This window comes from Puntigrus tetrazona, unplaced genomic scaffold, assembly GCF_018831695.1.
Source record: "Puntigrus tetrazona isolate hp1 unplaced genomic scaffold, ASM1883169v1 S000000008, whole genome shotgun sequence".
Taxonomy (NCBI): Eukaryota; Metazoa; Chordata; class Actinopteri; order Cypriniformes; family Cyprinidae; genus Puntigrus; species Puntigrus tetrazona.
In genome coordinates, this window is record NW_025047688.1 from 518,545 (window position 1) to 541,090 (window position 22,546).

At 36.8% G+C, this 22,546-nt stretch overlaps 1 pseudogene; it reads right to left on the reverse strand.

Annotated features, from left to right (window-relative positions):
- Positions 1 to 10,724: 10,724 nt before the first annotated feature.
- LOC122332257 overlaps positions 10,725 to 22,546 on the reverse strand; it is a 42,239-nt pseudogene continuing 30,417 nt past the window's right edge.

Here is a 22,546-nt window from a genome sequence, read left to right on the forward strand (position 1 = left end):
ATTAAGACCATAATCAGTTCATTTAGCACCTGTTTTTACATGAGATCTGAGGTTAAAATCATAACAAGATATTGTTTCATTGTTTTGATACTGTTTCCGAAATCAAATGCTGCACAGCTATGACAGGGAAAGCAATTAATCCTAAAAAATAAGCGCGTAGCAAATAGGAAATAAATCACGCGTCCGAAATTCCTGACACATTGAGTAAATGCGACACCACAGCAGTGAAGCAATTCTGGGAAATATTCAGATTTGGAGCCAATCGATTTTCATTTAATTTATTTTGCATTTGAATTATGAATTCGTATTAGTTACATCTAATAATAATTCCTCAAGCACTGAAAGTCTGAACCGTTCAGGACTTGAGATCTCTGTGAATATTTCTTACTTGAGGCCTCGCGGCGTGCAGATAATGCAGGCCTGTGAGAGAAAAAACACACAAATGGTTGATTTTTGTCTTGCGAAGTATCTTCGTCATTTGCGTAGGGAAAAAGCGCATGCAGCGGATCATACATACAGACTGAGAAAGCAAGCGGGTCTATTTCCCAGACAGATCCACCGTAACTTTGCTGAACTAAGACGGTTAACTGATTGTAATGACACCAGTAGCATTGCCGTGTGACGGTCAAGCTAAAAACGCCAGCATGTTTCACTAGGCGTGTGAAGGCAAGCATCAGGCGCCAGTTCATGTGCATTTCTTCAAGAAGCACAGGCGCTGGTGCCGGCGATTTTGTTTCCTCTTACCAGGTCAAGGTCAGTCAGAGAGAAAAACGGCTGGGAAGTTAAAAGTTAATTAAACTGTAATAATGTTTACAGCCTTGCTGACCTTCACGGTTGTAGCTGGTCGCATAAGCAGTCTAAAGCAACTCAAAAACCAACTATTATCATAAAACACATGAAGGAAATTTGGTAATTTACGTATGGTATAGCAAATATTTTATATAGTCCCCTAAACTTGAAGCTTTCTCGATGAAGAATCGCTAAATTATGGTAACGTTGTGGCAAATTTAGTTTATTATATTGTGTTTACTTAGTGTTCCTGCATGATTCAGTTGACACTTTAATAAGTAAATATATTAACATGATGTGATCACAGTGTAGTTATAAAACAATTTTGGGCCAGTTATGAAGCGGGGCTTGAACTAAGTCATTTTATAAACATGCCTTAGAAAAGAAAACATTGCTGGTGTGCATCTTAAGACTGCGAGATTTAACATGTATTAGGATCAGTTTCTTTCAGGTGAAACTGATCAGTTACATTTAGTCTGGGACTGAAGCAAACATAAAACCAAGGAGTAATATAAAACGCCAAACACATTTTATATAAGTAATATGACCTATTTTTTTCCTGTTTGATTCATTTGCTTAACTAAGCTTTTTCAGGTGACTTATATAAACAGTTTTGGCCATCCTCTGGGTATTTATTAAACCAGGTTAACTAGTCTGTTTCCAATTTAACTGTTATAGTTATACATCCATAATTTCTTATGGCTTCAAAGCCAGTATAACCATTTCTGCTGGGCTTCACTGCCAAAGTGTGTTTCACTGCGTGTCTTTGCTGATTTGCGTGTGTGTAAAACACCTTTGCATGATTTCCATTGCCCAGGTCATAATCCTGCTTCATGCAGTGTCTTCACTCTTAGCGCTGGACAGGTAGTGAGACGAGATCCACAGCTGGCGTACTCTCTATAACAAACACACACCACACGGATATAACACACAATGCAAATGACAACACATAAAACTGCATAAAAACTCTGTTTATCACAATATATCATGTTCTGAGCTCAATAAAAGCATCTCATCTAAATTAATCTGAAACTTTTAACAACGCATAACATTACATGCAGATAATAAACACACACACACACTCCACACACACTCACACACACTCACACACACTCCACACACACACACACACACACACACACTCACACACACACACACACACACACACACACACACACACATCTAGGCACAGAACAGGAGAAGCTTATATATTTGCACCAGGCATTTATGTGTTAAAGGCATCTGGCAACAAATCACAGGTTCAAATATTAAATGTATGTCTTTAAGTGTGTCTTGAAATTTTCCACATCATCTGAAATCTGAATAAATACATTTGCATTGATATATGGTTTGTCAGGATAGGACAATATTTGGTTGAGATACAATAGTTAGAGAAAATACGCATTTAAAGTTGTCCATGAAGTCCTTGGCATATTACCAATAAAAAATTAAATTTGCGATAGAAGATTTACAAAGGAAATATCTTCAAGAACATGATCTTTATTTAATGATTTCCTGACATAAAGAAAAATCGGTCATTTTGACCCATACATTGTTCTTTTGACTATTGCTACAAACATCACCTTGAGTTATGACTGCTTTTTTGTGCTCCCGGGAGTGCAAGTATATTCAAAGTAAATTTTAATCTCTGGCATTGCTGTAAAACAGACATATCAGAGCTCTCTAGCACCAGTGGACTTTGGCCACCTTTTCCAAGACACACCTAATTTTAGAGGATTATTTCATCATAGAATTAGCATTACTGACAGCAGAGGAGGCAGCTTTATCTCCTCCAGAAATGAGCTTGATGTGAACTCTTTCCGTAATAAATATTTTCAATAATTGCAGTAGAAAAATAAAATAAATTATATATATATATAAATTCAGATGCATACCGCTAATGTGCCATTGTAGTTTCGTCTGTGTATTCATGATTACTGTCTGTTTAGCTTTGCTCTAGGTCACTATGAGTACACATCATATAATGGTCAAATTATCAGGTTCAAACAGAGATACACACACAGAGAGAGAAATTAATAACCTCCACCCCTTACCCCAATAAGGCTGGGCAGTCATAAACAGCACCATCAGCCTGCTCTTATTACATTTACTTTTCATAAAGACCAGGACTCTTTACAGCTTTATGATCATTTACAATCACTGCAGATTCACTCAGATTCACGGCAGAGTCAGACTCATGGCGGAGATGCACGCGAGGATTAGGACAAAGCGGCACTTGAATAAATCCAGCTGATTAGCCATATATATGCTCATTACCTGTCTTCCGCTTATTATTATCCAAAATGCTGGGATATAACTGAGACGTTTGCATTTCCTAAAAGAAAATACTACCATAGAGTCAAAACACATAATCATGAGACAGAAATGAATATTATATAATACAGATGAATCTGGGTTTTTAGTATAATAGAAGACGTTTTTAATATAAGATTCAATAATAAGTGAAAAGCAAATTTAAAGCGAATCTTCAGACTGGAACCATCTGTGTGAAACGAAGTCGTATCAACCGCCTCCCAGCTAAGATTAATTGCTGGACATTGTGGATAATAATAAAACGGCATATCACTACGAACACTAATAAAAGGTGGATGAGGTCGTAATTTGACGGACTATGCAACGATTCCATAATTGGGCGCCTCAGAATCGCCTCCATAAAACTGGATAATGTTTCGATGACTGAGAGCGCTTTAAAATTCTCCAGCCTGAAACACAGCAATGCAAGATTAAAACAATAATATTCATGTCCAACTATTCAGTATCCTGCATTTCCTTCCTAATTCAATAAAAATATAAGGACATTGTTATAACTTAGCTGAACCCCATAAACTAGCCTACACAGGTCATTTTTTGTATCAACTTTATCAGCGTTATCAAATTATTTGAGGATAAACCTGTTCTCACGCATTTTCCTGCCTACGCTTCGTCATCTTGACCGATAGTTTTGCTTTTTTTTACTTGTTTTGAAGTAAAACTGTCGGGTTCGCAATTTTGCTGTAAAATCTTTATCGATTTTTATAAAGTAAAAGTAGCTTTCATGCTATTAGTAAATGCGAGCACCTCACGGACCTGAAGCTGCTTGTGTTTATCATTTATATGCTCCATACGTGACCATAATAAAAATAGAACCACGATTTAACAAACATTTTGGAAAAGTATCGTGTTTTTGTTCAATTTGGGTAACACTTTTGTGTAGTTTTACTGCTGTCCAATGATTAATCGCAAATCAAAATGTGAAATTTTTGTTTTAAAGATAATATATTTGTGTATACTGTAAATGCACAAATAAACAAACAAACTATATATATTTTAAAATCATTTACATTAATATAATAAAATGTATATAACGCTAATTCCGACTATATACATTCATATATTTAAAAAAATTACTATATAAGTGGGCGTCAAAGAGCGGTACTTCCGCGACGAGTACCTCCTAATCGCGTCATTTGCGTCTTTTATTTCCTGTGGATGGAGAAGCGAATCCAGTTTAAAATGTAACGCCTACAGTTAGATATATGAACTAATATCTGTAAATATTAGCGCTAGCCAGTGTGAATATAGATAAGTGTTTGGCGCGTCTCTGAGCGAATGAGCGGCAAGACTACGCGCGGTTTAGTTTCACGACACACCGAAGTAGCCGCGGCGACGTCGCGATGTTTTCAGCACCGACATCTTCAGTGAGGACATGAATACATAAACAGCATCTCCAGAACTGATCCCCGACCAGGCGCTTCAGTGCATTTTACCGCTTCATTTAGGGCAGAACTAGCGCCAGCGTAGTATATGCTATACACAGAAGCGTTATAAGGTTCTCCAATGGCAACCACGTCAAAATAAGTTCGGTCCAGCTACAGTGCTGGAAGCGCATTACTTTTATAGTGTGTGTATATGATAGGCTACTATTACTACTTACTGTTTTAAATTAATCAAATAGATTTTTTTAAAGAAAAGAATAATTTTTTAAATTTTAATAAATAAATCTTCTTTATTTGCACAGGAAATAAAATGTTTATATTAATGAAAAGAGGTGAAGGGAGAAATCTTTTTCAAGCTTTTTTATTATTTACTTGGAAAAAACCTACTTATCTAGCATCTTCTTAGATTTCTATACATTTTATTTATATTTGACTTGTACTAATAAAAATAATGCTTTTTAAATTGGTGAAGAGAACAGTGGATTTTCACTGGTATCGATAATGCGAATACAGAACGTTTAGCACACGCTATAACACTAGTTATGTTTATATATTAGTATTATATAAGTTAAATTAATATAAATACATGTAAATGCAAATACATGTAATACAAAAAACTGATTATGAAAATACTAATCGCGATTAATCGTTTGACAGCACTAATAAATATGTTTAATTTACCTAAACATAATATATTTTATGCATGCGTGTTTATTTACAAATACATAATAAACACAGTACACACAGATATCATTAGACAGTTAGTTCTTTCTTACGTGCAAAAACTAATTTTTAATGTCGTTTTCCGATTTACAATTTCCAAAAGCGCCACCAAAGCTATTACGCTCCAAAATCACCACTCGAAGAACAAAGACAACAATGAATCTAGCTTTTAAAAGTAAATAGTCTCACTTAAAGATAAACACTGCAATCGCCTAGCTGGAAACTCATTATAGCTTAGTTACGTGACACCTTTCTTGTGCAGGCGTAGTCTATGAATTCCCAGTTGACAAAAGCCACAGAGAGGCCCAGCGAGTCTCTCCCCGCCACGAGCAGTGGAGAGGCGTAATCTCACTTGACTCGGACTGGGTCGACACACAGAGAAGGCAATTAAAAATGATTAATACACTGACAATTAAAGCATGGTGCATGAAAAGCCCGGCCGACTCTAGCTCCCACCTCTTTTCCAATCTTCAGAAGCTTTTTCACCGCCACCTCTTTGTCACGCGCAGAGCCAGCCCGAGGCGCGATACACGCCTCGAAACTCCCGCCGCGCGCAGTTCTACCGAAGAGGATGATCATCGTAATTTGATTTGTACGAAGGAGGCGCTGTGAGATGCCAAGTGGCATAATGGCAATTTAGAAACACTCTCCCAATGTTCAAGAAAAAGAGGACAGGATGAGAAGAGAACGAGGCGATTTCTGGCCTCGGAGGAGAGATATTGTGATCTGATTCAAGAATGAGAGAAGCGTCACTCTACTCCAGTGAATACAATACATGCACACACACACATTGACACACACGCACACACACGCACTCACACACACACACACACACTACACACACTCACCGCGAACTGTCAGACACAATCCACTCACTTACTTCTAACACGCGTTTTGCTCAAGTGCTGGCGGGCTGATCGCCTACACTGTGTGTGTTTGTGCCAATAATACAGCTTGACTGCTTTCATACCCGTCCATGACATAAGTTTAATACTGCCACGTATTTAAGGACCGCGCTGACCTCTGTCTGCATGTAAAACCAGCCTCTGTTTTCTCAGAGAACGAGCTTAAAGGAGTTGATTTCTAATATCTCAAGTTTAAAGAAAGTTACGCTTTTACCATTGGAATGTTTTTAGTTTCACTTAAAAGGTCTTTTTACTTTGATAACAGTAAAGGAAGAAGTAAAAATCCACACATTAACGCTTACTCCAGCCTCAGGCCATTCAGAATTTGAGAAGAGCATCAAATGTAGCACGAAAGCCGCTGTCTATCATGCTTGCAGCAGTACAGTGAACAGCAAGTAGCCGCCAAGATTCAGAGTCGAGATTTGGCTGATAAAAACACAAGAATCGTGACCAATAGTTACGATGCTTCCTGTGCAGGAGAAAGACGAAGAGAAAAAACAAATCGATCATTAAGAGCCCAGCATCCGCATTAACAGCCAGCTCCAGCCTCATTTGTCTCATGATTTCTCTCACGGATTCAAGGCGCAGATATTTCAGAAGTAATTTTTATGGACAGAGGGCTCACAGAACCAAGTAAGGAGAAACATCTCAACGGGGGGATTGGTTTCTAAACACGCATCTTTCGCCTCCTAAGACAATAACCGATCCATTGAGCGGCGGGAGTCCTTGGATCACTGGGTATTTTTATCAGCTGGGCCTGGACTCTCACACACAACGGCACTTATCTACTGCAAAGCATCCACTATTGAGCTGCATGTCTCCACACGCGATGAAGAAACAAACCTGCCTGCCTCTTAGGGAGGTGCTCGAGAGGATGTGCGCATTTTAAGCAAATCTTGATTTTACAGGCGAACTGTTCCTTTAAAATCCACAGAATTCAACGCCACGACTTCTGGCTCCACGATTGTATTGTATCCTTTCTCTCTCTCTCTCTCGTTATTGTTTGACTGGAAATCCCTCGCATCTGCAATCCGGAGCACTTGACACGCGCTCATACTGACTTAACCAAAGTCCATTTCTTTTCAGTATCTGGCCCGTGAAAATAGCGATTACAGACAACGCCCCTGTAAAGCATCTCCCATGAGCCAGGACGCTCATAAATTAGCAGAGGAAGACCAAAGCTAAACCCTTGTTAGTGTATAGTTATCGTCTCATTGTCTCTGGAGCAATTATGTTTTTCGAGAGCCGTGCTGAACTGCTGGGTGCCACAGCGGGCCCCAGCTCTATTCTCACAGAGGGGCCCTCGGCTCTCGGCAGGTTGGGGACTTATTCTGCAGCTTATATTTGCTTAGCGGCAAGAGGCACTTGACACCCTGAAACTTCTCAGTTTCTTCACTAACATCGCTTACCCCACTTTTATTCTTTTTTAAAACCCTGCTCAAAGGAACCACGAGTACACATTAAATATATGCAGACGATCAAATAACAGTAAATGCAGAGTGTTTTGTCTGCTTTTAACAATATTTGTTTCTACAACCGCCGCATCGGTTCACCTTCGGTCCATCAGTTTATCTGCATCTAATGCATCGGTCTTCGTGCATTTCAGGAAGTATCTTCGAACACTTAGGTGATTCTTCCGTTTCCTCACTGAATTATGAGCTTCATATCTCAGCACGCTTTCTCAACTGGAACTGAAAGCAAAGTGGCAGAATAATTGTAGATTTTCTCCATTCATCTGGAATGAAGGCCTGCGCGCGTCACACAACGAATGATTTTCACGCTATTTCTATACAGTTCTTCAACTAAAACCCAACTTCGGATGAGATTTATCAAAACATAAACGCATTATTATATTATAATAACCATGCATGAACACGCGTAACTTGTTTCCAAGCATCACGTGAAGATTAAAAGCATCACCCTGATGCCATTTTTATAACGATAATGCACAGGCTGCTATAATTGTTGCAAACATTAACTGTTCTACGAAATGTTGGCAAATGTTTACACGACTTTAAGAAGAAAAGCGTATCTAGGAATCAAAAGAGTGGTTCGTTTTTAGTAAAGTGATCGTATCGGATTATTTCATCAGAAGCTGCTGATGGTCGAGGAACAAGTCAGACAGATCCCAACAGATCCACGAGCTCGTAATCGATCATCATCCCAGCGACTTACACACGCAGTGTTATTACAGTGTAAATCCTCGATACATACACACACACACAATACACACACACACACACGTACCAGCACCCCCGTACCGCTGGCAGTCTTCTCGGAGAGATGGACAGCGGTCAGGAAGATCTCGCCTGAGCTCGTGACTCAGAAATTCCCGGTTTCACGCTGCGCCGATTTCACGTGTAACAACTTCTTCCTGATCCGAGCCGCCAGCTTCTGAGCTGTGACGCAGCAGGCAGCCCGGAGAAACAGCGACACCAGGCGGACCACGAGGAAATGCAGGAACCACCCGGGGAAACACACCGTTTTAAAACAAGAGCTATTCTGGTCATTCATATATATGTATATATATATATATATATATATATATATATATATATATATATATATATATATATATATATATATATATATATATTTTATTTTTATTTTTAATTTGTATTATTATTACACAAACAATTATTGTAAGATTAATTATAAACATATTAATAAAAAAAGATAATTTAAAAAAGCAGATCTATTCTAGTCATTTATATATATATTTTATTTATTTATTTTTTAATTACACAAGCAGTATTATAGATTAATTATAAACATAAAATATATATATATATATTAAAATAATATATATATATATATATATATATAAATATATATATATATATATATATATATTACACAAACAGTATTATAGATTAATTATAAACATATTAATAAAAAAAACTAAACCCTATTTTTATGTATGTATTACAATCAGTAATTTTAATAATATATAATCTTAGATTATTAGATTATATCTGAAAATATGTATATAATCAAAGCGTATTGTCTAATATATGACCCTGAAGCACAAAGATCCCTGTCATAAGTGTGTAGTTTCTTAAGAATGCATCATCATGAATAAATAAGCTTTCCGTTGATGGCCAAGATACAACTAATCTGGAATCTGATGATGCAAAGAAAATCTAATTATTGCATAATTGACTTTAAAGTTGTCATAGCAATGCATATTATTATCAAAAACTAAGTTTTGATATATTTTGGTATATTTACAGTATGGCATTCACAAAATATCTTTACTTTACTTAGATCTTTAATATTCTAATGACCTTTGGCATAATTATTTTGTTTTTAATGTATTGTTGGTTATTTCTACAAATACACCTGTACTATTTATGACTGAGTTTTGGTGCCCAGGGTCACAAAGAATAATATAACATATTTTTTGAGCATGTGATAACAGGTTTTGGTACATGCAAGAAAATTTAGTAAACTATAAAAAAAATCGACTGAGACAAATTGAAAGGACAACTATGAATGAAAAAAGGCATATCTGTAACGTGTCTGTAATCTTATGACAGTTTTATTTACACAGTAAACACACAGAGGTATAAAGTTTACAGACAAGCCAACAACAGGCTTTTGAAATGTGCTCATAATTTCTCATTTCACCATTTAGAGTTTTTCTTCATGCTTAAGATAACATAAATATCTTGATAAAATTAACATCAGTCCTTCTTCACTTCCATGAGTCAAAAATAGATATATGTAGAAATTAAAATGTAAATGCTTTGAGATGATTGATATTAAACACTATCATTCAAAAATTTGGAGTTAGTAATATCTTTTGGAAATATGTTTTTGAAAGAAGTTTCTTATGCTTACCAAGGCTGCATTTTTTCACATATACATATATATATATATATATATATATATATATATATATATATATATATATATATATATATATATATATATATATATATATATATTTATTTATTTATTTTTTTAGTTATCTGTATTTTTGAAAATTATTATTTAATTTAATTGTTATTTAATTAAAACAATTGTAGTTTGATTGATATTAATTGGAATGTAGATTTAAAAAATTAGAGAATGTTTTAAAAAATGGAATTACCTGTTAATTAACTCTTAATTAGTTTGCTTTTGCTGAGACTGTAGAATTATTTGATGAATACAAAGCTCAAAGATTCAATTTTATTTTAATTTATTTCATTCACTTTAATGCTGAGTATATTAATTTAAAATCGATTTTTTTTTGATTTATTTACTTATTTTATTACGTTTAATATATCCTTGCTGAGTATATAAATTTCTTTCAAAAAAAAAAAAACAACAAATTTTTAAACTGCATTTTTAAGCTCAGAATCTCCTTTTAAACAACAAAAAAAAAAGGTCTCCAAAAGCTCAGGCAGGACAAACCAGCGACTCCAAACTCCAGCACGTGAGGCGTCCATTGGCCGTTCGCACCGCGATCCGAAAGCAGAGGAGCATCTGATCCGTGGCAGAATATAAGAAAGGTCGCACACAGCATCACTGAGATGAAGCCACGCTTTCACACAGCGCAGCCAAAGACAGGAGGCCCTGGCGGCGTGCCACACAGCGCTCTAGCTTATTGACTGGCTCTGAGGAGGCGGATCAGGTCCGCCCGCGGCTCCAGTCTGTGGAACAGCTGGGACGAAGTGCGCTGGTTTGTCGATCACACCGATGTAGCCTCCGCGTAGCCCAGCGGCGTCCTGGTGGCTTTTACCGGTCACCTGCGGGGCTTCTTGATCTGGCGGCGAAGCAGAGAGAACCGAATCAGCGAACTCAAAGCGCGAGAGTAGCGTCAAGTTTATGTGGGGTCTTACTGAATGGCTGGCTCGGCGATATCTCATGATTCTCACCGTGTTTGCAATCATTCTCTGAAAAACACAAAAGGAATATTGAAGCGAGGCCCGTTTTAAGCGGGGAAGGCGAAAATGAACCCTGTGTAAGCGTGCCATTTTCTCGAAGTTCACCCAGTCTGTCGGTGGGCGTCTTGTTACCTCGTGTGCCCAGAAGTCATGTCTGAAAGGGCAGAAATGGACGCGAAGCGGCGTTCAAGCAGCGATCAGATCTGCATCTTATTGCGGTCTCAACGCCATAAAGCGTGCCTTTTTAAGCGAGACCAGGTTGAAAATTTGACTTCCAGGTTATTAGGGTTAATAACAACTAATAACTTGTTAAGCATTGATTGTCACGCACACTGCCTGAATTATGTGGAATAAATATCCAAAAGTACAGAAACTAATACAAATTATATGTAATTTAATTTAGTATGAATTAAAAATTAACATACGCATTTAAATAGATGCATTATTTATTACAGATATTATTTTATTATGTCATTTATAAATATTTAATCCAATAATTATTAAACATAAAGGTGACACTTTATGTTATTATTAGTTAACTTATTAGAGCGCATATTACTAGAATATTAGCTGTTAATAACTGTTAATAAGCAAAATTAAGAATTTATTGACAAAATAAGTTACACTGTATTTTTATATTAAAAACATATATAATAAGACCATATAGATGTGTGTAGCAAATTAATTAAATCAACATGTTTTTTATTAATTCTGATTACAAAAATACCAGCGTTTTTATGCTACTAATAAAAAACATGTATGTCAAATGTAGTTATATATATATATATATATATATATATATATATATATATATATATATATATATATATAAAACTACATTTATGACAACATATAGTATTCTGTATGAAAACATATATTTTAAAATATACAAATATACTGGAGCAATTCCTATAATTTCATCTGATGATATTTAGTTAGATTTTTTCTGACTTTGTTATTATTATTTAATGAAAAATGTGTCAAATGTTAATGATAAAGCAGCATTTGACATTAAATGACTTCACCTTTAATTAATAAAGGCATGAAGGGAATGATCGGTGGTTCTAACTTGGCCACTGTAAATTCGAAATCGGCTCGGTGATTTCTGGAGGATCCTGCAGTGAGAAAGACGACAGCTCTCTGAAAGCCTCTTTAACGTTAGGTGACACGTTCACTAAGCGACTCGACTCACCATCAGGTTTTCAAACTCTCCATAAAACTTCTTGAACTTGCTGGGCAGTTTCTGTGAGAAAAACATATCAGAGAATCAGTGCCAAGCAGTCGGTCATGTGAGGGTCTGTTCTGTACAGAGACCCTGGAGCACAAGCGGCAGCAATTGTAATTACTGATTTTCTTTTATGCCAAAAATCTGTATTTAAGCTCATGTACCATGAAGACACTGTCAATATTGTAAATACATCAACACTTCATTTTGACTAATATGCATTGCTAAGAATGCATTGCTTTAATTTTATATTGCACCGTCAGTTTCAGATTTTGAGATAGTTGTATATCGTACGTACGTACACTGCAGCGTGTGTGTGTGTGTGTGTGTGTGTGTGTGTGTGTGTAGTGAATACTCACCTCCATGTCTGACTAGGTCGACAGACCGCGGGAGTTTCCCAGGCCCATGATAATGGCAAAGAGACGAGTTCAAATTCTTAAACTCTTTTGCAGCTTAAAAAGCGAGAACACACATAATTCAGAGAACTACTAAGCGGGAAAGCGCTTACCTGGGCTGCTTTATAACACGTTCATGTTTCAGTGATCTTTTGTCTTATTTGGATGTGCTCACTAACCTTACAGAAGCACGTGGAGTACAGTTTGTAGTTTGTTGTACAGCATTGCATTTAAAAGCGAATATATTTTACATTTAAAGTTGCATCTCCGTAATTGCAAATACATTCCAATGTAGTTATTACTACATCCACTAATAATAATTAACAGACAGTAAAGCAATAAGTGCTAGCAAACAAATAATGCATTTTAAATGTATCATTATAATAAAAATAAATTAAAAACCCTAATCCTAACCCTAACCATATAGTAAGTACACTTGATTAATTAAGCCTTAAACTAAAAAGTGTTACTTACATTTTAGTTTACTTGCAGTTAAATGCAATTAGGCACCCAAACATTATATTCAGTTTGCATTCACAGTAAGTATATTCTTTCAGATTGTTATTTCTATAACAAGCACCGCATACTAAAGGGACAAGATGTGTACATATACCATTAACACTCCTCTGAGCAGAATGACTCATCACACACACACACACACACACACAGACACACACGTCACGTGTTTCTGACCGAGACTCACTGCGCAGCGATCTTGATGAACTTCTTGAGCAGTTGGGCGCGTTTGCCGGCGCGAGACACAAACAAACCTCGGTGACCACCACAGCTGAACCTCATTAAGCGCGCCGCGAAACAGATCCAGATTAGCCGTGGTCTTCTTGAAGTGCTGACGGCCAAACGTGTGGTAGATCAGCTCGTGCTAAAACAGCCTGAACACAGGAACGGAGACGGGCATTCATAAAAATGACACATAAAATGCGGCAGCGCGTTATAATAAAAGGTCCTTTGAGAACTCCCGTGAAAAAGCAAGACCGCAGCATTCTTTGAAAAGAAACGCCGAGAATATATTTAAGTGTGGTATTTTTAGGCGATTAAGATGGAGTGAAACAGATGAAATCAAAACACATTGTAGGTTAAAATTTGATAATAACAGCTTGTGTTATCTTATTTGAAGTATGGTTAAAGTACTGCTGAATACACTGCTACACATTTTATGGTAAACTAAAATATATAGGTTCCACTTTATCTTAGTTGGTCTTAAATACATACATAAAGTATTTAAAGTTTGGACTGACATGAGAGTGCGGCGTCAACAAAGGCGGGATCTTCTTTTTAGGTGAACCGTCCCTTTAAGTGAGGTCGTTTTAGGGCCGAAGTGTCTGTACCTCGTGTACACAGTCGAAGAGCTCCCAGTCGTAGAGAGTCATCTGATGAGCCAGATCTTTGGGCTCGCGAGCTCAAACGTGGTCATGGAGCCGCGAGCGGCCCTTCCTGCTCCGGCAGCCCGGAGTCTGTGTGAAGCGAGCGATCGGTCGTCAGTTAATCAGCCAGTCAGTAAGCTAATATGCGTTTGATCCTGCGTGTTTACAGCCCGTGTGTGTCGTAAAGGCACTCTCGGGGCTCTTACACACCAAAGAAGTCGATCTGGTCCTCGGGCAGACAAACAGAGCAGCCATTAATGGTCAGCGATGAGAAGATGGACACATCGGATGGCTTTAAGCTCTTTATCTGAGAAACACAAACACATCAGTCATTCGGCTTTTAAAGATGTCAGTAATCAGGCGCTTGTCAAGCGCCTAATGCATGAAGTTACTTATTAAAAATAACTCGCTATTTTGCAATATTTACATGTCGACAAGCAAACAAAAGTTAAAGGGATTAGTTTGCAAAAAAATGAAAATTAGGGCATATCAGGGTATATTTATTTCTTCTCCAGATTTGGAGAAATATCACTCTAAATGGATGGTCTGCAGTGAATGGGTGCCGTCAGAACATTAAAAAGCGGGTTGGATTATTGTGATGTTTTTATCAGGCGTCCGGACTCTCGTTCTGGCGGCACCCATTCACTGCAGAGCATCCATTTGTGAGCAAATGAGGTGATTCTAAAGTTTCAACTCACGGATACATTTTCAAAAAAAATAAATACAATGACATATTTGTGTATACTATTCATTTAGAAATTATATTTTGTTAGCTAATTTTGCACAAGCACCTGCTGTTCACGAAAGAACCAAAGAACCAAAGCGTAGATATCCAACTTGCATCAGCTTTTATTGAGCGTTGTTACTAAAAATCCCAAAGTATCACAGATTTTATCTTAAATTTTTAACAAAAAAAGATTGCATTTAATGTACACTTCAGATCTAAGTATATGCTTAAAATCTTAAAAACTATTGATAAAATGTAAGAATTTGTTATAATAAAAAAATGCATGCATTTATTCCATAATAAATGCATGCATTTTTATTATAACTAAATTAATCAAGAGAAAATGCTCTTTAAATAGGCCAAACGACTTGGAAACATTTGTGTGCAGTATTAAGTCATATAAAATGTAATTTCCACAAAGGAAATTGTGGCCAGTGAAAATGCTGAGTGGCTAGTAAATATAGAAAACCACTAGCCACAGAGGCTGAGTAAATGTACGTCAAGCCCTGCAAACTATAATTGCAAATATATCTGAAGCACATGACATGTACGTTTCATGAAATTGCATTAATGTACATTTTAGTTTTAGCATTCTTACAATTTTAGTACACACCAGACAACAGAACTGCATATAAAATGTAAAGGCTAAAAAATAAGTTCAACAAAATGCACTAAATATAATTTGAAACTACAATAGAGTTTTCATTTCATTACAATTAACAATTGCCCCAAAACATACAATTTTCTTCGCACTTAAGTGTTTTTCTGTAAAAAACCTGTGCTGCTGTGAATGCTTCAGTGTATTTAAAGCAGTGGGTCACAGTGCAGCAGACCTAACTATCAGTGAGAATGGGAAATACTACAGACACAGGGGTGAAGAAAAGAGCTCATACTGTCAGCCAGAGGTCAAAGACATAAGACAATAGAATGAATCACCCTGCAATTAATCAAACAGCAACGAAAACAGAGGAAATGGCTGTCAGTACAGCCATATGAATGTGTGTGAGTGTGTGAGCTCACCTCCGGCTGAGTTGAGGTGGATGAGCAGAAGGTCGTCTCCTGAGCTCAGTTTATCGGTAACTGGCGCTGATGACCTCTCTGACAGGCGCAGCGACAGGCACTCGGATCGTGGGTAGGTATGATCACCGCAGTACACCTTAAACAGGACTTCAACACACACACACACTTTACCATTAAACATAGCTTTTAATCACAAAACAATATTAACTTCATGTCATCGGATCACATCTATGTCTTTGTCCTAAAGTGTTTGACCTCTTTTGAACCTCTTCCACTTTATTTTTTGTTGATTATTTTACTTTTGCCTCTTCTGTTCCATGACCGATATCTCTTTAATTGTTGATCCCACTCAAAATACATGAATAAAAATTATTAAAGTTGCTATGCAGGAAAGTTCAACTGTATTGCAGGAAAATGCTGAAAATCTTAGCTAATCTTTTTTTCACCCGACCCCTTCAACCCGACACGGTAGCATATTGCCAGAATTCCCACTCCAGACCTCTTCCGTTTTCCACACGTCCGCGGCTGAAATAAAACCACGTGCCGTTTCTGTGCCGACTGGCAACCAGTGTTCTGAAAGAGTAACAGACTGTAGCGTTGTTTTCAGACATAAGCGTATATTAGCTCAAGCGTGTTTCTTAAATATCTGCATATATATTATAGTATTTATGTGCTTTAGTAGAGTCAAAATCCACATACAGCACCTTTAAAGTGTCCTAACTCTCAGAATGATATGTGTAGAAAGTACAAATGTGTACACTTCCATTCAGAGAGTTAGGCTTTAGATACTATAAAATGTGTACTTATGTGAGATTACATACTACATACATCTATACTACATACTACATACTAGATTTACTATGTAATATTGGGGCCGCAATATTAAAGCTTAGGACATGTATTATTTCATTACATGGCTGTACTCCTAAATAAATGACAGACTCACTCTACTCCGTACTTTTGATTGGCTGTCTCTTCTGCATACTGATGAATTTCCACTATGCTGAACTGTGGGGCAGGACTTTGTGCTGGAAATGGAGAGAAGGACTATCACATGGCCTTTCGTTCAGCACCGGGACATGACTACTCTAAATCCACCTCACCAACCTTCTTCTGGATACAGGCCTTCATCTCAGCTGTGAATAAATGCAATTTTGATTGAGCTGTCAGAGGTTTCTCTAAACATACGCAGTCTGATGAAACAAACTGTTATTGCACCTGTGCATTATTGCATATTACTTACGAAGGCCTATTGTACCAAAATCTGCTACATGCCCTTCTTTATTTAGAAGGTGAAAGACGAAAGATGAAAATTTACTGGATTAAAGCAACTCGATTATCCATTATTTTATGTTTGAAGCACGAGTATAAGAACAGGACTACATCAGGCTTCATTTTTATTATTCATCTCTACCTTTTCTGCAGAGGGCGTATGGCACATCAAAACACAGCTCTGACAATAAAACTAACCATTTAAATATCATCTTATTAAAAGATATTGTTGGGAGACATTGAGGACAACTGATATTTATATTAGTGCAGTCAAACAATTAATTAAATTTTTTGTTTGTTTGTTTGCATAATGTACTGTGTATATTTATTATGTATAAATAAATGCAGGCTTAATTTCCAGTGATTATCATTGATTTGGTTGCAGAGATACTTCTTGTATTTAGAATATATATATATATATATATATATATATATATATATATATATTATAGCCCTAACTGTATAAATGAATTTAATATATAAACATAACACATTTTTATGAAGTACACGCAAGACAAGATAACAAACAAAACATATTTTTCCTAAAATAATTATAAAAATTGTTTGCTTCTCTTTAATTAATCCCCATCCCAGCTTGTGCTTATTTGAACAATGGCTGAAATTTGGTAATATAGCAATTCCTGTGAATTCATGTTTTCAAATTATAACTATATCATAGTATATGAGCAACAAGCCTGATTTCTCAGATCGATACCCAGATTTTAAGTTTCAATAAATTGTTCTATTTATTTCCTATCAGTCTAAGCAGGGTTGCAGAGACCCTTACTTCTGCTTGATGATCTTCTCTAGTTCGGGCAGCTGGTCTTTCCAGAGCTAGAAGGAGTCTGGAGTCTTCACACACCGCCTCATAAAACTCCTGCAACAAACAACACGCACATTAAACCCCAGCAGCACCAGAGAGTTCAGCTGTGTGAGGCAGGGTTAAGAGCAGAGCTGGTGACCTGGAGGAAGCTGAAAGAGCTGTCCTCCTCCTGCAGGTGGTCTGTGTTGATGGAGGCCCACTGTAAGACCAGGCAGATCACCCGGCGCTTGTTATTGAGAGAGTAATCCATCCGCTCCTGGTCGCTGCCCTGAGGCGGCTGAGCATGATAGGTGATAGCGCTAAGGACCGCAGACTTCGTTTGAATAAAGCAGTGTTCATAAAGACCTCAGTCATCACAGCTGTAAAGGATATTGGGCCATGAGCAGAGGACACAGCTGACTGTTTGGGACAAACACACAGTGCATAAGCAAAAAGTCATCTAGGCGGGATCTACAGAGACCCGGGGAAAAAAACGGGATAGTTAAATGTTGGTCACAGTTTGCAATTCGCTAATTTATTTATACAGCATGCTTGTCCGATGTGCTTTTTCACAACAAGAACACGCATGCTTACACAAAGCAGTCGTACGAACAATAAAATGCAATTATATTGTAAGCCTCATTCAACCCTTTTTGTGACAATATTGGCATGCATCCTTTTTAATTTGTGATCATTTTACACTGATGAGGGGCCGACACAAACGTTTATTGCACAAAGAGTTTTATACATAGAAAATATTTTTGCATTCATCAAAATATCTAGCTATTACAGCTGTGCATAATCTGAGCATCCGAGGAAACACTGACTCGATATATTACTCCAAGCCCCTGAAGGACTGATCAAAGACGGTTCACACTGGTTGGACGCGTCTTACGGACATCATGTCCAGTTCCTCTCATACCAGCTCAACTCTGACATGTATATATTGGCATTATTATGTAATCAAAAGGAAAATTATTATTGCTGGTCTTCAGCGATAACGTCAAGTTACTTTAATGTACAGTATTCTCAACTGTTTTTGCAACATTCACACCATTTTTACCGTTTTGACTGATTAATAGAAAATACATGGTACACAGGAACAGTGAACATAATAAGGTTATTTTAAATAATAATATACTATACGCTTATTCAGTATTGAATGTTCAATCTCCAGTCTTCAGAAATCATATGATATGATTATTTTGCTGCTCAATGTTGCAAACAGTTTTTTTATGAATACAGAGATCAAAATAACATCATTTATTTGCGACACAGTCAATTTTTTTTTTTTATTCTTTTCACCGCAACGTTCAAAGTCTCACGCATCCTTGCTGACAAAGAATTTTCTCTCAAGAAAGCAAGCATGAGAGGACAAAAAGAAGAAAAAGGACATCCACATTTTATGTTAGAAATGTTCTTTATTCCAGTCCTGGAAGATTCTAAAAATCCCAAATATTTCCATTAGCGTGTTTATTTATTGAAACCTTATGTAAACTGCTGTGATGGTCTGTTCTGCTCATATTTCAGGCTAACAATGCATGCGCATTAATTCTCAATTAATTAATTCTCACAAAAGCGTCAAATAGACAATACAGCTTAGCTTCTCTGCCTCTCGTTTCACCGTTTCCCTGCACGGATGCCTCTTACTGAGCGCATTGCAAAGTACCTGACTCAGTGAACTGGGAGTCGAGTTTCATCGTCTCAGAAGATGCTCCAGAATCTTCTCCGGGTCCCTGACATCACAGTATACCTGAAGAACAGGTTTGAGGTTCTAGATATACACAGCGGTTTACAGTTAAATCATATATATTACAGATGAACAGAAATGTACTTGAGAGGAGAGGAACTGGAGCCCCTGTTGCTAGTTTTCTCCAAAACTAACACATCCTCCTCATGTTCCTTCAGACGGACCGTGTTAGCTTCCACATCCTGAAACAGAATGAACAGATGTAGAAAAAGAAATGTACTATGTGACGTACTAACATCTATTCTGTTTCTGGCGTCAGTAGTTTTGGAGCAACAGGCAACAAGCTCACTGTTACAGCACTGATGAGCTCAGATCATATAGTAGTATGATCATATATTTATGAATGATTAAATGTAGGTGTTGGTCACCTCTGTAACGCTCGCTGTAATTCAGAATCCTTACCAGTAGAGGAGACAGCTTCTCAACCTATTTTTATCTGAATGCCTAAATTAATATAACACTTTCCTTTTAAAAAGTACACTTGAGATTTAATAACTCATTTCTGCACAGAAGACAGAGGCAAGTCGTCATAGTAACAACATACAGTGCGCAGCCGTATTTAATCAACTGTATCTTTTTTTTTTTTTAAATAATAATGTTCAGTAGTTGGTGTTCAAGACTTTCACCCAAACGTCCTGTCATCATTTACCCGTCCTCGAGTAGTTGCAAAGGAAGATATTTTGAAGAATGTTTGTAATCAGGCTGCTTTGGGTCACCATCGACTCCCCATAGTATTTTTTTTTTCCTACTATGGAAAAGTCAATGGTGACCAAAACAGCCTGATTACAAACTTTCTTCAAAACACCTTCCTTTGGAACTTCTCATTTCTTGCGTGAAGTGTTCCTTTAAGGTTTACACAGAAACCGACTGTAAAAAAGAATAATAAATCTACTCAGTGCCATGTTAAAGATTGCATTTAAAGACCATTTCAATCGGTTGCAGTTTTCATACATGTTAACTGATATAGTGAACATGAGTTGTTTTGTCCGGTTGCATCATGCTGTAAGTATGCAATAAATGAGTCTAGATTGGGAAATCTCACTAAATCTGCCTGCATTTGTTTAGATAGTAGGCATCCTGTTTGTGTGTGTGCCAGAGACCCCCTCGCTATCAGGCCGAGCATCCGCTTACACAGCGTTTCTGAGCTCAGCTCTCTATTGTCAGAGATTCTGCTGTGCTGCTGCTGGACAGACCGTTATATACACAAACGCAACACTATTAGACTATTAATAGTCATTACGCCAACAGCACATTAGCAAGTGCGCTAGCAACAGTACACTGTTATCTTTTGAACTCGCTCTTTGTCTATGTATATTCTGTGGACATACACTTCGCGAGTTGCATTCTGGGACGCTTTTAAACAGTATTGAAGAAGTTCACGTGTCTGCTGCACACTTGTTTTCTGCTCTTCATTTATATTAGTTTTTAAAATGAAAAATTTAGGTTTGCAAGAAATTCTAATGTAGGTATCACGGTTCTGCATGTACTGTACATACTTCTTGTACTAGTATTAATTACAATAACTGAGGTAATAACTACTAGATATTAAACAGCAACCTAAACCCATGTAGTTACCTTATATTACTTTTTCTTAGCTAAGTAAATATAGGTAAGTGCACATACTAGAAAACCAAGTGCATTTTTGTAAAATATAAAAATATGAAATATTTTAGCTAGTTACTAAGGCCACTTTTCTAATTCATGTTTGCTTTAAATGAAAGAACATTAAAGCTAAATAATGCAATAAGTAGAAATAATAACTATGTAGAGAAATACCTAATTAAAGTGACAAAGCAATACAAAGTTACTAAAACTATTAAAAAAATTAAATGCCAAAAGTAAAAAGTAAAAGCATTCAAAAACTGATATTGAAACTGGTAAAAGAAAAGAAAAGAAAAGAAAAGAAACTTAAAATCTAAATATTAGATGAAAAACTATTTGAAAAGTTGATTTGGCCTAGTAGCTAAAACAAAAGTTTAAATTGTGTAAACTAAAACTAAACCTAAAATTGAAATAAAATAAACTAAAGCTAAATAGAAACTAATGGTAAAAACAGAAAATATAAACTAAACTAAACTAAACTAATCTTCAAACACTGGAGAGTTTAGTTTTGTCTAAAAACCATTTTAAGACAGTATACATTTGTTATATATTTCAGTAAGCTCAAAAATATCCTCAAACAACAGCCAAAGTGCATTATTTGATTTAATATTCTATTTATTATCTATTGATTTTTTTTTTATAGAACATCACTGAATCAAATGAAAGTGCCTCTATAATGGATTTTTGAGAATGAGCTTAAATGACAAAGAAAACATCCTGCAAAGTTTTAAATCTAAAGTGGGAAAAGTATAAAATTATTGTCTTTTTAAAAGAAAGCGTCGACTAAAATCATTGAAAATGAGTCATTTTCAAAACAAATCCCAAGCATTTTACGTTGACGTCAACATTGCCCACTTGTTGGCCTTTCCATGTTGGTCTGAATGAAAATGTAAACTCATTCTTCACCACTAGGTGCCGCTATTGAAGCCGTGAAAATATCCGTTTCCCTAGTGGCGCTGTACAGGAAGCAGCACTGTGCTCACAAACACTGCTTTATCGTCTAACACAGGCATAAAAACGAGCCCAATCGACCGATCGCTGCAGATTAGAGGGCTTTAAAGAAAATGAATCATTGAGTGAACTTTGTACAGTGTAGAGTACATGACAAGCACTTTTGTGATTTGTTGTGTTGTGAATAATGAGCGCTGACCCTGAGGATCCTGTTGAAGTCTTCTTTATCCACTCTCAGGAAGTGGCAGTTGTCTTCTCTCAGTCACGATCGGCGCTGCCCGAGGTGCGTCGTTCACCAGAGCCAGCTTCCCGAAGTCATCTCCCTCGTATAGCGTGCAAACTACACCCTGCAACCAGACGTGACCCAGACAAACCCCGAAGAGCACAGACACTCATGAAAACGTCTTGCAGCT